A 15,948-nucleotide genomic window follows, 5' to 3' on the forward strand; every position below is an offset into this window, starting at 1 on the left:
TACCCCTAAGCTTCTAGTTCAGTGCTTGGCACATAGTAGGCACTGAATCAATAGCTAGGCAATTAGGGGCACAATGGATTATGATAGTCTTGGAATCAGGAAGACTTGAGCTGGAATTCTGCCTGAGATACTTACTAGATGTGCGCCTCTGGGTAAGTCACTTCTCTTTCAGTCTCAGTTTCCTCATCTGTAAAATGGGAATAATAATAAAAGCACCTATCTCATAAGGTTGTTGTGAGGATCAAATAAAATAACATATGTAAGGCACTTTGCAAATCAGTGCTATATAAATGCTGATTATTATTATTTTATAATTATTACTATTAAGTGACTTCTTGAGGTTCACACAGCTAGTAAGTGCCAGAGGCTGAATTTGAATACAGTTCTTCCTGACTCCAGGTCCAGGGCTCTATCCACCATATCACCTAACTGCCAAGGGAATACTACAAGGTTGCCATAGCATCAAGAGATTTCTTGATAGTTTGAGAACAATAGCTGGGATTTATTTTTGTTTTTGAATCTGGGTTCCTGTTATTCTATTTTTTTTTAAATATTTATTTTATTCTGAACTTAAGAAATAAAACGAGCATTTCCATAACATAGTAGAAAAAAAAAGATGATTGCCCATGAAACTATAGATCTTTTATGTACAACTTGCTATTCCTTTTAAATATATAATAAAGTTATAATGTAACTTTCTTTTTTTCCCTTTCCTCCACCCCCCACTGCCCTCGAGATGGCTACCATTAAACACAAATATGTGTGTTTACATATATGTGTATGTATGTAGAATCATTCTATACATACTTTTTAGCTGGGATTTGAAGAATGCATCAGTGAGTTCAGCCCAGTGATCCCAAGTTAAGAGAATTTAATGGAATTGTAGTTATAGTTAGTAAGTTGTAGAGATAGTATCTGAAGTAAAATTCTGATTACAAATCTAGTGGTCTTTGCATTATACCCTTCTCTTTTTCTCATTTGATAATAAAAAGAAAATTGGAGGGACTTATTACTGAATGTTTCATTACTTTATATCTCTTCAGAAATCCTTCTCCTCCTGATTTCCAAAATAACCCTCTACAAATTGTATTGCCCTGACTTCCATATCAGTTTTAAACTACGTGGCTGTAAAATAAACTAGCATACCTATACATTACACACGACATTATATAACATTCAAAAAGAAGTAGTGAATATTAAGAATTCAGAAAAACATGGGAAGATTTATAGTAATCCATGCAGGATGAAATATGTAGAACCAAAATAAAAAATATAAAAAGTATAGAGCAATATAAAAGAAAAACTCAGGATAATGAATCTGAACTCCAAGTAACTTTAAAATGAATGAAAGACCTAGAGAAGAGAGAATGAAATCAAACTTCCTCTTCATGGTTGGGGAAACTGACATTGACATCTCCAGTGCACAACTCTCTCCTGAATTCTAGCACTGCACCCACAACTGCCTGCTTGACATCTCCATTTAGATGTCCTTTTGGCACTGCAAACTCAGTATGTATAAAAAAAGAGCTCATTATATTTCTGATTAAACCCACCCTAACTTCTGACTGCCCTGTATCTGTCAAAGGCAACACTATTCTTCCAGTCACACAGATTCTCAAACTAGGATTTATCCTTGACTCTTCATTCCCACTCCTGAACCCTTTTCCAATATTCAACCAGTAGCCAAATCTTGTCTATTCTACCTCCTCAACATCTCTCACATACATCTGTTTTTTTTTTCATTCATACCATATGTACCCTAATCCAGTCCAGGCCTTCTTCATCTCTTGCTGAGATTATCTTAAGTCTCTCTCTCTCACTCTCTGTCTTTGTCTGTCTGTCTATCTGTCTGTCTCTCTCTCTCTCCCTCCTTCTCCCTCTCCCCCCTCCCTCCCTCCCTCTCTCTCTCTCTCTGTCTCTGTCTCTCAACACTCTGCTTCTGTCTCTGTTTATGTTTCTGTCCTCTATCTCTGTTTTTTTTCTCCCTGACTCTACCGGTTTATTTGTCTGTCTCTGTCATCCATCTTTCACACAGATTTCATATGGTATTCCTAACTAATATTCCTAAAGTGCAGGTATGACCACATCACTCCTTGCTTCAGAAGTTTCAGTGACTCCTCTTTGCCTTTAGATTCAAACACAGACTTCTTTGTTTTGTTTTTAAAGCCATTCACAGTCTGACTCCAGCCCTTCTTCATATATACATACATATATACACACACATATACACATACATACATATACACATATACATATGTATATGTATGTATGTATGTATGTGTGTGTTTTGCATCACTCTCATGTCCATCTTTTTCCATTCGTCTACCCAATAAGCCACCCTTGAAACAAACAATAAAAAAAAGGCATGAGAGATAAAAAGCAGTTTGGCAAAAACAACACATCAATCCATTCCCCAAAGGGGAATCAATTGTGTGGGCATGTGTTTGGGGAAGAGTGTTCAGAAGTAAATGTGATGAATGTAAAGACAAATGTCACCAATAAAACACATCTATCCATATATCAGATTCAAAGAATATTAGAGCTAGAATTGACCTCATTTTTTTTCAACTATTCTCACTTAAATAAAGAAACTGAGGCCAAAACAGATTAGTGTCAAAGATAACATGGAGTAAGAGGTTGAGCCAGGCATAAACCCTAGAGCTGGTATCAGACATTCAGCTTAAAGAAAACCTGAAGATTCTATGAAGGTAGTAGGAATTGTTTGGAGGAGGTGGGGGTGGGGGTGGGGTTGAACTCTAACCTTCATATTTTGAGATTCCTAACAGTAACAGTGTGGGAAGTTAATGTCACCCTACACTCTCCCTTCAGCCAACATTCATGATTTAAAGCAATAAAGAAGAGAAAAAATGCTGTCAATATCAGAAGTCATTTCAGGGGGAAAAAGAGAAAGCCAGGACTCCTCCCAGTGGCTTTGAAGTCTCCCAACCTAAAGCAATTCTATCATGCCCTTTCCTTATAATTCCCTGTTTTTCACCTTGTAGACTTCTGTTCTAATAGGACTGTCTTCTTTAGGATCCCCCAACACATCCGATGCTTCATAAGTCACATCCTCAGATGTGCTGATGTGATAAGAGTTCCCTAACACAGGTTCTCCCTTGTCTATTTCTTTTCCTGTCCCCGACTTTCCTCTTTTCCCTTTCTTTTCTCTAATCCTACCCGATCCGACTCTGCTGATCTCAAATTTCTAGGCAATTAATTTTTTGGCTCTAATGCTCAATCAACAGGTGTGGCATGATTGACGTGGCCCTGATACGCTCCATCTGTTTGCTGCTGATAATGGAATCCCAGGGGCTTCTGGGTAATGTCTTCACACACTTAAGAGGAAGCAGCCTAATCTATTTGCAGGAGGGAGGGGAAACAGCCCGGCAGCTAGCATTGTTATTCAGCAGGAACAAACCAGTGATGCTGGCAGCACTTTTACAGGCACAGCGGGGAGGCTTGCCGGGAGACAATTTCTCCCTACTGTGAGTGATGATTCACCTAGTGCAAAGTTTTCTTCTTCCTTTGGGGGATGGGGCATGGGGCAGTAGAGAAAGGCAAAAGTGCTTCATACCTTGACAATTCCGAGAAGAAGAGGTAGACTTTTGCCTGTTGACACGGGCATCTGTCTGTTCAAAAGGAGGGTGGCTTTTCCTTTCTCATAGACAAATGAGAAGATGAGCTAGTGTGGAGGGGATGGTTAGATTAATCAGAATGCAATGGTGATGGAAATAAATAAAAACAGAAACAGGAGGGCTGCTGTCTGAGCAGCTGAAAGGAGCCTGCAGATTTGCCCTGAATGTAAATAACAGAACCTGATTAAGGGGGGCACCTTTTATCACTTCAAAGCACATACAGAAGGAGTTAGGCACAGGCTAGAAAAAGGCTATTTCAATAAGAAAGGGAAGCCAAATCCACTTCAATATTTTCCTTAAATTATTTCTGTTTAGCAAAGGGCTGTGGTGATGGTGTATGTGTATTTGGAAGGGAGACATCTGAAGCTTTAAAACATCAGGAGCTTTGTAACATGGCCTTCCTTGTTTATTATTTTGTCCCTCCAGATGCACCACTGAGCGACAATATAACCTCATCTGGACACACTCACCAGACTTTACTGAAAGAAGCAGTGATGAGTGAGGACTCTCTAAATTGAGGTTTGTTTGTTTGTTTGTTTGGGTTTTTTTTTGAGATAGTCCTTTGATTTACTCAGGCTAAAACATCTCTTTTCCTTCTCTCTTTTTCCCCTCTATGGATTTCACAAAATAAAATTCACCAACCCATTGTCCTCCTGGCAGCAGTCAACCATTCTATGATATCTAGGACCATTGCCCAATTTCCCCTGGGGGTCATCTACTGGAAAAGCACATCTATATGCAGATTTTGAAATCCCTAAAGATTGCTTGAGGGCAGTGGTGTATGAGGATGGGAACCCCTGCTAATAATGCTAATAATGACTGAAAATGACTTGTTAACCCTTTATGACGCTGTTTAGAACATATATTGATTTTTTTTAAAGCCCACATTAAAAAAAAAATCAGTTGCAGTCCCATTTAGCACCATCTACTGGAAAGAACCAGAAATACTTTGAAAAGCAGGAAATCAACTTTATGCCGTGAATCACAGTATCTCAGTAATAAGATCAAAAGAAAAAGAAATTGAATAAACTTAGGCGGAGAGGAAACAAAATTATTACTTTTTTGCAGATATGATGTTTTACTTAAGAGAAACCTAGTGTCAACTAAATGAAACAATTGTTTCAGCAAGGTACTAGGATATAAAATAAAACCAGAAAAATCAACATTTCTGTTATATATAACATATTGGTAACACATGATAATATATTGTAGTTGTTAATATTATATATATAATTTGTTACATTAAATATATGATGTATGGTTGTTAATATTAAATATAACATACAACATATAGTTGATTAAGGCTATTATATATGGTATAACATATAATATATGATTGGTAAATATAATGTGTTATATGTAATATTATGTTTAATATATGGTTGATTAATATTAGGTATTACTAAAACAAAATCCAACAGGATGAGAGAGAAAGAGGAATTCTAATTAAAGGAACTAGAGAATAGATAAAAATATTTTGAGCTCTACCTACCAATACTCACACAGGAATGAAATGAACACAACTACAAAAACCCTTTAAAGACAAGGCTAAATAATAGGAAAATTTTTAAATACTCATGGGTAAGTTTTCCAGGTTGGCCTGACTCAATCCAGTCCCCTGGTAGTTTAATTTTGATATCAAAGCAAAATGAGAAACTCATAGGTCATTCAACAATGAACAAAAAGACATTTACTTAGCCATATCTAGAGAAGGAAAAAGAATAGGTTCAAATCTGGCTTCAGACACAACACATACTAGCTGTGTGACCCTGGGCAAGTCACTTAACCCTGATTGCCTCACCAAAAAAAAAAAAAAAAAGAAAGAAGGAAAGAAAGAAAGAAAGAAAGAGAATAGGCAACCAGGATACCTTGGAGTGATTCATCTGAGTGAAGTTCCTTTGCCTGAGTTGCCCATCATGATCTACCAGCCAAGCACCAGCCTGTCCCTGAAGCTTCTCTTGGCTGCTGTATCCTCAGGAGAGCAGGAAGTGAGATGAATAACCTGAATCTTCTGTCCCCTGAGTCAACTAAGACTAATGCATGGTCTTGATGAGGTAGAAAGGAGTGCTTGAAGCAGATGGAACAAGCAGGATGTGAGATAGGAGATAAGATGCAGGATGTGACCAGCCAGAAAAGTGGTCAAAGAAGACTATGTGTGTTTTCACAAAGCAGCCTCAATTCCAGAACAACTCTTCCCCTCCCCTTTCTTTTTCTCTTTGCTTATCACCTTCAGACCGCCTGATATCCCAGGCATTTTGGAGCCATGCTTGCTCCTCCCATTCTCTGGTCCCCTTCCCTCTATTCCATAACATTGTATTTAAACCATACCTCTAACCAAGCTAACCATCTTTGCCTCCTATGGGAAGCATGGGCATTCTGCTCCCTTAGGGGAGCAGGCCTGTGGTCTATGCTCTGCCTCCCATGTGGAGTATTGGGGCTCTGCCTCATGGGGAGCAGCCCTGCTGGGGTGATCACCCCAATAAATGCCTTTCTTTAACTTGGAGACTGTCCAAGTGAATTCTTTCAGGACACTAGGACCCACACGTCTATTCCTTATCATTTCAAGTAGCACCCCAATGTTCTTGGGGTCTACTCTGAGCTCATCACCAATGGCTACATAGAAGATTTAAGTGAATTCTTTCACACCTGAACCACTCTCTCCCAGCTCTGACCTCAACAGTGTCATTATATTTTAAGGAAAAATTAGCCTAACTTACAATGGGGATAGGGGTTAGGATATTGTTCTTACTAAAGAAGGTCTCACCAATAAAACACAAATGATAATACTATGCATGTTTTAAAATTTTATTTAGCACCATACCAATCAAATTACAGAGGGATTACTTTCTATAACTAAAAAATAATAATGAAATGTATCTAGAGGACTATAAGGTCAAGATTCTTAAGGGAAACAGTGAAAAACATTGGGAAGAAAATATTTTTAAAAAAATAGTAACAACGTTTCTATAATGTTTAAGGTTTGCAAAGTGCATTACTTACTTATTATTATTTGAATCTCAATAACTCTATGAGGAAAGTACTAAACATATTGTTAATTATTTATAAATGAGGAAATTGAGGCTTGGAGAGACATTTTGATTAAAGCAATGACATCTAATTTATAGTCACAAAACTATTGTCATATATCAATTACTTGGCATTCAAAAGGTTCATCTGTTGACATGTTAATGATACCTTTTTGTTTAAATGATGCTTTATAACTTTTCAAAATAATCTTAACATATATGATTTTATTTGACCCTCATAACATATGTGTAGTATAGGCAGGACATGCATTATTAACCCCATTTGACAGAGGAAGAAAAGATACAGAAAGGTAATTTGTTCAAGGTCAAGTTAAAGTGAAAGTCATGAATTCAGTTTTCATTATCCTAAATCTACCTCACGCTTCTTCTATTTATAAAGTTCTCGATTTGACCAGAGCACAAAAAAAAAATGATTCACAAAAATCATCAATATTTACTGAGTACCCCAAAGTCATGGATATCCACTACAATCATAGAGTCAATTTGTGGCTTATTACTCTGGCTGAGATTTCCAAAGATGATCAAGGGATAATAATAACTTACATTTATATAAGGCTTTATGGTTTACCAATATAAATGACTCTACTTCTGTACTGGATTCCATGGGATAAAACGGTTAGCAGAAAGTACAAAAATTCAGAGGGATAAAGCAACAGTCATACTATTTGCATAGAAAGGAAGGGGACAAACATGGCAACATCAGTTCTGACATTTGGTAGACTTATGCTTTTATAACAACTTGCCAACTGTGTATAAATTACTTTGATAGGCACTGGGTATACAAACATAAAATGAAAAATAATGCTTTCCTTTTAACCCTGCTTGTTTATTGGAGAATGGAAGTAAATGTTTTAAGTGAGCCCCCTTTTTTTTCTGAACATCAGTAAATATGAGATCTGTACGCTAGGCTCTCTGAGATATAAGTTCTTCAGCTTCCTGACAGCTGGAAGATCAGTTAAACATTGCCTTAGAAGATATGTAAAACAATAACCAGTAAAAAATATTTTCCCATCCATCCACACCTTCTTATTTCAATGGTTCTCTTATTGACGTGGTTCTGTGGATTGCTTCTTCTCTTCGCCAAATAGAGTTCAGTGTTTCATAGTGGACAGATTGCTACATCTGGGGTCCAGGGACCTGGGTTCCAGATCTGGTTGCCCACTGACAACTAGTAAAACTTTGAGGAAGTCACTTCACCTCTAGGACTTCACAGTCTTCATCTATAAAATAAAGGGTTTGGACTAGCTGGTCTTGAAGGTAGCAGCTAGTTCCAAAGCTATGATCCTGTAGTCTTGTGTCTCATTTCCCTAGGCCCTTCTACAGTCCTCTCCAAGAGGACAGACAACTGCTCTTGATGAGCTAATCTTACTAATTTGTTAGAGGCTGATAATGGTTTAGGGCAGTGGTTTTCAGAATTTTTGGTCTCAGGATGCCAAAGAGCTTTTGTTTGTGCGAGTTATATAAATAATAGGATTATTATGAAGACTTTTAACCTCATGGACCCCAAGAAGTGGTCTCCAAAACCCCCTTGGAGTCCACGGATGACATTTTGAGAACTGCTAGCTTACGACATTTCCCTTCCCAGGTAACATGTACAATGTATTAAGGTTCTCCTGGAATCACAACACTTTAGCCAAAAAGAATGAGAACTTTGTTGGGTTGAAGATTTAAGCACCCAGACAAGACATAGAGGCATAGGCATAACTGTGTAATTTTACAAAATCACTGAGTTTCATAGTTGGAAGGGAAATCATAGTCCACAAAAGGAATTCCCATTGTTATTACTGTCAACAAGTGCTTCATCATCTTCTGCTTGAAGGCCTCCAAGGAGAGTATCTACTCAGTGTTATGTATACAATACATGCTTAGTAAGTATCCATTGAATAGACTTGAACTTAAATCCGGCCATGCAAGCTGATAGCCAACGCCATCTATGTCAAAGACCAGCACAGGCTTGAATCTCAATTTACTTCATATAAGTTCTTTTTTCCTAAGGTTTCGAAGACTAAATCAATAAAAGGTTATCTTGTATGTCTGTACAAAGAAGCCACATCATTTCACAACTAGTGAGATAACTGGGGCAGGCTTACTAACATAATAAAACGTTAGCTTCTGATCCAATCCAATGGCTCCTTGTAGAGACTGCCTGAGCAACTTTGGGGAAGAGTATCAAAAAGTTTGAAAACCTACTAACTCTTTTAAGCCACTAGGGATCATATCTTTGCTGCCATTGGAAGTGACTATAATTCTAATTGATAGTATATTGAAATTGATAATTAATCTAAAAAATTTAAGTAGAAAAAGTTTAGTAATATGTCCATGAATTATAAAACCCTAAGTATCTAGAGTGATAAAGTGAATTTAAAGCTTAAGACAGCTAAACCCTTACTGCCCCATTGCCTTTCTATTGACAAAGACTTAACATAGTGTGAGAGTAAGTGATAATTGATGCATAGTCTAGTAGTATGTATAGTATCCAGAGAACAAAAAGAAGGCTCTCAGCTGGTTGAGTAGATTCCCCTGTGGCAGATTCATGAGAGGGCATGGACAATAGTCACTTAGGATATAAAACATGGGTCATTAGAGAAAGTATGCACATTGATTTGATCACAGGTCCATCAAAGTAAATAGTCAGCAGTTTGCAAGATAGAGTTGTTTGTCACATGATTCAACATTAGGTATTTTCTTCCTATCCCTGCTCACTGTGGCTATAAGTTAGGTATATTAAGATCGATTAGGCAGAATACTAGGTGATGAATAGTAGAATGGAATATTCTGATGAAATGCAATTCTAACATTAAAAAACTTTCAAACCTTATTCAAAATCTTTTAAAAATTGTCTGAGCCCATTTTATTGCTTCAGGAAGTATGGTAAAGGGAACATAGTTGAGCATCGTTGAACTTTTGTTAATAATTGGCAACTCTGCAGTAACTGAAGGTCACTAAGCATTAATTATGATTGTGAGGTGAAGTAGATTCAGAAGGTTTAGAAGATTTGAGCCAATTCTGCATTAAACCCACGATATCTCCCACAACCTGTTTGATTGAACAGATTCATGCTGTCAGTCTATTTTTTAAATTTACCTCTTTCTTCTAAAATTGGAGTATGGAGAAGAAAAAGAAATCTGGCTTATGGCAAATACTAATGAATCAAAGTTTGAATGTGCTTATTTTGCTCATGTATGCTTCTATGGTATTTAGTGCACCACAGAAGCATTTGGAGGAATTTTCCATTTCAGAAATGTATTCTGAATCAAGCTTTCTCTTACGGCGCAGCTTGTACGATTGCTCCATTTTGTTCCTCCAGCACCCAGATCGGTCTCTCAGCTTGGTTCTCAGTTAAGGGTTGGAAAAATTGAATCATTGATCTTCAAAATTTCCATGAGGTTTGCAAAGGGATATATATTGAGTTTCTTGGTAAATTTTCTGTAGCAAATTTTACTTTGCTGGTGACGTATTTCAGTAATTGTTCATTCTCTATTTGTGTCACATTTCCTGACTTTGGATTTCCAATCACTTTGGATTTTTATTTCTTAATACCAGTGAAAGTGGAACCTTACTCAATACTGCACTCTAGTGTTCACTCAGCATATCAGAATACAGATTCAGAAAGGTGAAAAAATCATTTATCATAGAAAACAACAACAACAAAACCTGACTGATCATCTGGTTACCCTTTGTCTTCATATCTAAGCAGTTCATTAAAAATAAAATCAATTATTAAATGAATTTACGATCTTTTCGATGTGGGTATTCTTTCCATGACAATGTCCTTTTCTGGTCATTCACGTCCTTGATTTTTTATTTTTCTTTGTCTCTTCTCATTTTCATTTTCACCTCTTTTCTTTCCCTTCTTTTCTGTGGGGGGCATTTCTCTTGTACAAGTTATCATAGGAAACATGGTACTTCCTACTTGCTATTTTTAGGATGATCACTTGTTGGGGTACAGTGTTGAGGAGATTCCTGCCCAGGTGTACATTGAAACAGATGGCCTCTGAGTCCTCCATTCAGCTCAGAATTTCTATGATTCTGTGTCTATTTCTTTTTATACTGACCTATGAGCTATCTTCAGTTGTGATTCTCCTAAAATCTTGTTACTCTATTATTCAAAATCACGTATGAAATGTGTGAAAAAGACAGGAAAGGATTGCTTTCCCTAGGATCTCTGGGTCAAAGACAGACTTTGAGGTTTATGTGCATAGGCCAATTGCATCAGTGAGGTTGAAGGAACAGAGTGGTGAAATTGAGAAAATGGAGGTAACTGCTGGGTTTATGACCTTGTCAAGGAAGAGAATTTAAAAAAAAAAAAACCCTTAATTTAATTAAAGCCTTTTCATCCAAGACACAACCTATTTATGGACCATTCAAATATTTTAGAGAACTGTAAGAAGAAAAAAATGATTTTCATTGACATATTTTCACAAAATATCTCAAGGGAATCTACTCATTCTTATTATCAATTATTCACTTGCATCTGAGTTCCTTTAGAGTTAAATTCAAGGATACCTTAAGCAATGTACAAAGTAGCTAAATATTGCTTTTTTTATCCATAAATTGACCATTCTCCACATGTGGGCCACAATATGTAAATTGAGTGTATTATAGCAGGTCTATTATACACCATTAAATGGATTATAGCAAGACTGTACCCAGTGGGGCCCTAGTGGCCTAAAAGAATCAGGATGGTACAGTGAGAGAACCCTGGATTTGAATCCTTTCTTCAATATTTCCTAGCTGTGTGACTATGGGCAAATCCAGGTTCTAGTCTCAACTCAGCTCTGTAATATATGGAAAATCACTACACCTGGCTAATCTTCTATTTCCTCACTTACTAATTGAAGGTGTTGGGGATACATGGTCACCAGGGTTAAGTTCTGTGATTCTAAGTTTAGCTTGATTTTCCTTTTCCTTATTTGTAAAATGAAGTACTTCACGGGCTGTTGTGAGGAAGGAGTTTTGTAAACTTTGAATAACCATGCAAAGGTAAGTGAATATGATTTCCCCCAAATCACCTCTTATTAACAGGAAATTCCAATTGTAGCATATTCCAGAAGTTCTGATATGCCTCCCATTAGATATAATTCGATCTTATTAATTAAGTATTTATTAAGTACCTACTATATGTAAGATTGTTTACTAGGGACTAGGGATACTTAAAAAATGAAACAATACTTGCCTTCAGGGAGGATCCTTTTTTTTTTGGTTGGCAATAGTGTTAAGTGACTTGCCCAGGGTCACACAGCTACTAATTGTCAAGTATCTGAGGCCAGATTTGAACTCAGGTCCTCCTGACTCTAGGGCTGGTGCTCTATCCACTGAGCCACCTGGTTGCCCCCGGGGATGATACATTCTACTGACACTAGGGAGTGTAACGTGTTAAAATTTGTAAATGTGAGGTAATTTTAGAGGAGAGAGAGATTACTAACAACATTGTCTGGTGCATAGTAGGACCTTAATAAATGCTTGCTGATTGCCTGAAAAGGGGAAAACTCCATGTATCCTTGAAGAAAAGTCAGGATTCTAAAGGATAGGTCTGAGAAGGAAGTATGTGCCAGGTATTGGGGATGACTTTTGCCAATACACGGAACTGGGAAGTGGGATAAAGAATTTAATGAAAAACTAATAATTAAGTTTGACTGGAATATGGAATGCCTGGAAGGGTGTAATATAAATAAGGTTAGAAAGGTAGGCCAGACTATGAAGGACTGGAGTTTGGATTTAATCCTCCAGGAAAAGGTTTTTTAAACATGAGTGTCATGGTCAGACCTGATCTTTATGCAGATAATGCTGTTAGCTGCCTGGAAGACAGAGGGAGAGAAGAGAGATGCAGGGCTGGGATAACAATTAGCAAGTATCACAACAGTGGAGGAGAAAAGACAAAGGCCTAAGTGAGACTGAAGTGGAGAGAAGAGGGTGGATGTGAGAGGTATTGTGAAGAATTTAGCAGCTGATTGGATGATAAGGGGATGAAGGAGTGGGCTGAGTCAAGAATGACTCTGAGGTGACAAAGACAGATGACTGGAAGTATGGTGGTACCTTCATAAGAAACAAGGAAGTTTGGAAGAGGTGCAAGGTTTGAGGCAAGGAGGTAATGAGTCTTGGTTTGGCCCTATTGAATTTGGGATGCCTGTTCCATTAAATAAGCCTTGTTAATTGCATAGGCATTAGGGATACAAAGTCAAAGATGAAACTATCCTTGTCAAGGAGTTTATGTAGTACTGAGAAGAGGGAAATAGCATACATGCAAAGAAGTAATTACATGTTGCATACCAAGTATACACGAAGTGATTTGTAGGGGTAGAATTTAGGAGGAGTTAGGATCTGCTGCATCCCAAACCTCACTCATGGCAAACGGCAGAATCACCCTTCAATCTATTTTTGAATCCAGGAAACTGACTGACCCCTTTAGACAGAGAACCCAAGTATACCATGAGGTTGCTGCTAGAGAGCTTGATTAGGACTGAACTGCAGGTGCTATGGGGTGGAGTAAGGAAACTGGTCACTGATAGGTTCCTATTTTAACTATTTCTTTCTGACTACTTATGAAGCTCTGTTCTCTCTAAGGCATGTAGTCTTTAAAGGTACTACCCTATGGATAAGCTCAAGTTGCCCCACTCTAGTTATGACTCTGGCTGCCACATCATACCAGACCAGATGTTCTTAATTTTTTCTTGTAATAAACCTCTTCAGCAGGTTCATTTATATAATTATTTATATTTTTATTTATTTATATTTATTATTTATATAAGCTTTAGGTGAAGCTTATAGTCACCTTCTCAGAATAATGTTGCTAAATGCAAAAAATAAGATATATAAAACCACAAAGGAAACTAATTTTTTAAAAATGTATTTATTTTTTGCTTTTTGGTGAGGCAATCGGGGTTAAGTGACTTGCCCAGGGTCACACAGCTAGTAAATGTTAAGTGTCTGAGGCTGGATTTGAACTCAAGGCCTTCTGATTCCAAGGCCAGAGCTCTATTCACTGCGCCAGCTAGCTGCCCCAAGGAAACTAATTTTTATCAAAATACAATTATCAAAATATTTTTAAAAACAACTTAAAACAACAACACTGTAAAAACGAGTAACTTTAAAAGCAGAAAGAACTCTGATCAAAACAATGATCATTCATGTTTCCAGAGGTCCAATGATTAAGCATGCTATCTATCTCTTGACAAAGAAGTGATGTATTCAGGGTATAGAATGAGATCTACAATTTTTTTTTTTTGGCAATTGGGGTTAAGTGACTTGCCCAGAGTCACACAGCTAGTAAGTGTCAAGTGTTTGGTCTGAGGCTGGACTTGAACTCAGGTCCTCCTGACTCCAGGGCTAGTGCTCTATCCACTGTGCCACCTAGCTGCCCTGAGATCTACTTTTTTTTTTAATGTAACCAGTGAAGGAATTTTGTTCTGCTTGACTATGGGTATATATATATATATATATATATATATATATATACACACACACACACACATATACACATATATACACATATATATGTATATATGTATATATATATAAATTTATTTATTTTTAATTTTCAACATTCACTTCTGCAAGATTTTGAATTCCAAATTTTCTCCCCATCTTGTCCTTCTCCCTCCCCAAGATGGCATTCAGAATATCTCTTCCCCTAATCTGATCTCCTTTCTATCATCCCCCCTTCTCTTATCCCCTTCCTCTTCTATTTTCCGTAGAGAAGCATAGGTTTCTATACTCCATTACCTGTATATCTTATTTACCAGTTGCATGTGAAAACAACTTTTAACATTTGTTTTTAAAACTTTGGGTTCCAAATTTTCTCCCTTTCTGTCTCCCCACCCACCCTCATTGAGAAGGCAAGCAACTCGATACAGGTTATACGTGTGTAGTCATGCAAAATACTTCCATAGTAGTCATGTTGTGAAAAACTAACTATATTTCCCTTCAGCCTATCCCATCACCTATTTATTCTATTCTCTCTTTTAACCCTGTCCCTCCTCAGAAGTGTTTGCTTCTGATTACCCCCTCCCCCTATATGCCCTCCCTTCTATCATCCCCCTGCTTTCTTGTGCCCTTCCCCCCTATTTCCCTGTAGAGTAAGATAGATTTCCATACCCAATTGAGTGTGTATGTTATTTGCTCCTTAAGCCAAATCAGATGAGAATAAGATTCACTCATTTCCCTCTTACCTTCCTCCACTTACCCTCCATTGTACAAGCTTTTTCTTGTCTATGTGAGAAAATTTACCTACATTTTACCTCTCCCTTTCTCCTTCTCCTAGTATAATCATCTCTCACCCCTTAATTTTATTTTTTAGATGTCACCCCTTCACCTTCAACTCACCTTGTGCCATCTAGCTATCTATTTGTCTATCTATCTATCTATCTATCTGTCTGCCTATCTATCCATATAATTTTTCCCTCCAACTATCCTAATACTGACAAAGGTCTCATGAGTTACAAATATGTCTCCATATAGTAATGTGAACAGTTCAATTTCAACAAGTCCCTTATGATTTCTCTTTCCTGTTTACCTTTTTATGCTTTTCTTGAGCCATGTATTTGAAAGTCAAATTTTCTATTCAGCTCTGGTTTTTTCATCAGGAATGCTTGAAAGTCTTCTATTTCACTGAATATCCATTTTTTCCCCTGAAGGATTACACTCAGTTTTGCTGGGTAGGTGATTCTTGACTGTAATCCTGTCTCCTTTGGCCTCTGGAATATTATTTTCCAAGCCTTCTGGTCCCTTAATGTAGAAGCTGCTAAATCTTGTGTTATCCTGATTGTGTTCCTACAATACTTGAATTGTTTCCTTCTGGCTGCTTGCAATATTTTCTCCTTGACTTGGGAACTCTGAAATTTGGCTATAATATTCCTGGGAGTTTTCCTTTGGGGATCTCTTTCAGGAGGTAATTGGTGAATTCTTTCCATTTCTATTTTGCCCTCTGGTTCTAGAATATCAGGGCAGTTTTCCTTGATAATTTCTTGAAAGATGATGTCTAGGCTCCTTTTTTGATCATGGCTTTCAGGTAGTCCAATAATTTTTAAATTCTCTCTCCTGGATCTATTTTCCAGGTTAGTTGTTTTTCCAATAAGATATTTCACATTGTCTTCTCTTTTTTCATTCTTTTGGTTTTGTTTTACAATGTCTTGATTTCTCATAAAGTCATTAGCTTCCATTGCTCCATTCTAATTTTTAAGGAAGTATTTTCTTCAGTGAGCTTTTGGACTTCCTTTTCCATTGGGCCAATTCTGTGTTTTAAGGCATTTTTCTCCTCATTGGCTTTT

General features: G+C 37.2%; 1 long non-coding RNA gene across 1 annotated transcript in view; it reads left to right on the forward strand.

Annotated features, from left to right (window-relative positions):
* Positions 1-3,385: 3,385 nt before the first annotated feature.
* Positions 3,386-15,948, forward strand: part of LOC114027468 — a 29,633-nt gene continuing 17,070 nt past the window's right edge. The window contains exons 1-2 of the long non-coding RNA XR_003567262.1: positions 3,386-3,485; positions 4,062-4,154. This is a non-coding gene — a long non-coding RNA (uncharacterized LOC114027468). The remainder of the gene's footprint in view (positions 3,486-4,061; positions 4,155-15,948) is intronic.

This window comes from Vombatus ursinus, unplaced genomic scaffold (assembly GCF_900497805.2).
Source record: "Vombatus ursinus unplaced genomic scaffold, bare-nosed wombat genome assembly UNPS02014861.1, whole genome shotgun sequence".
Classification (NCBI taxonomy): Eukaryota; Metazoa; Chordata; class Mammalia; order Diprotodontia; family Vombatidae; genus Vombatus; species Vombatus ursinus.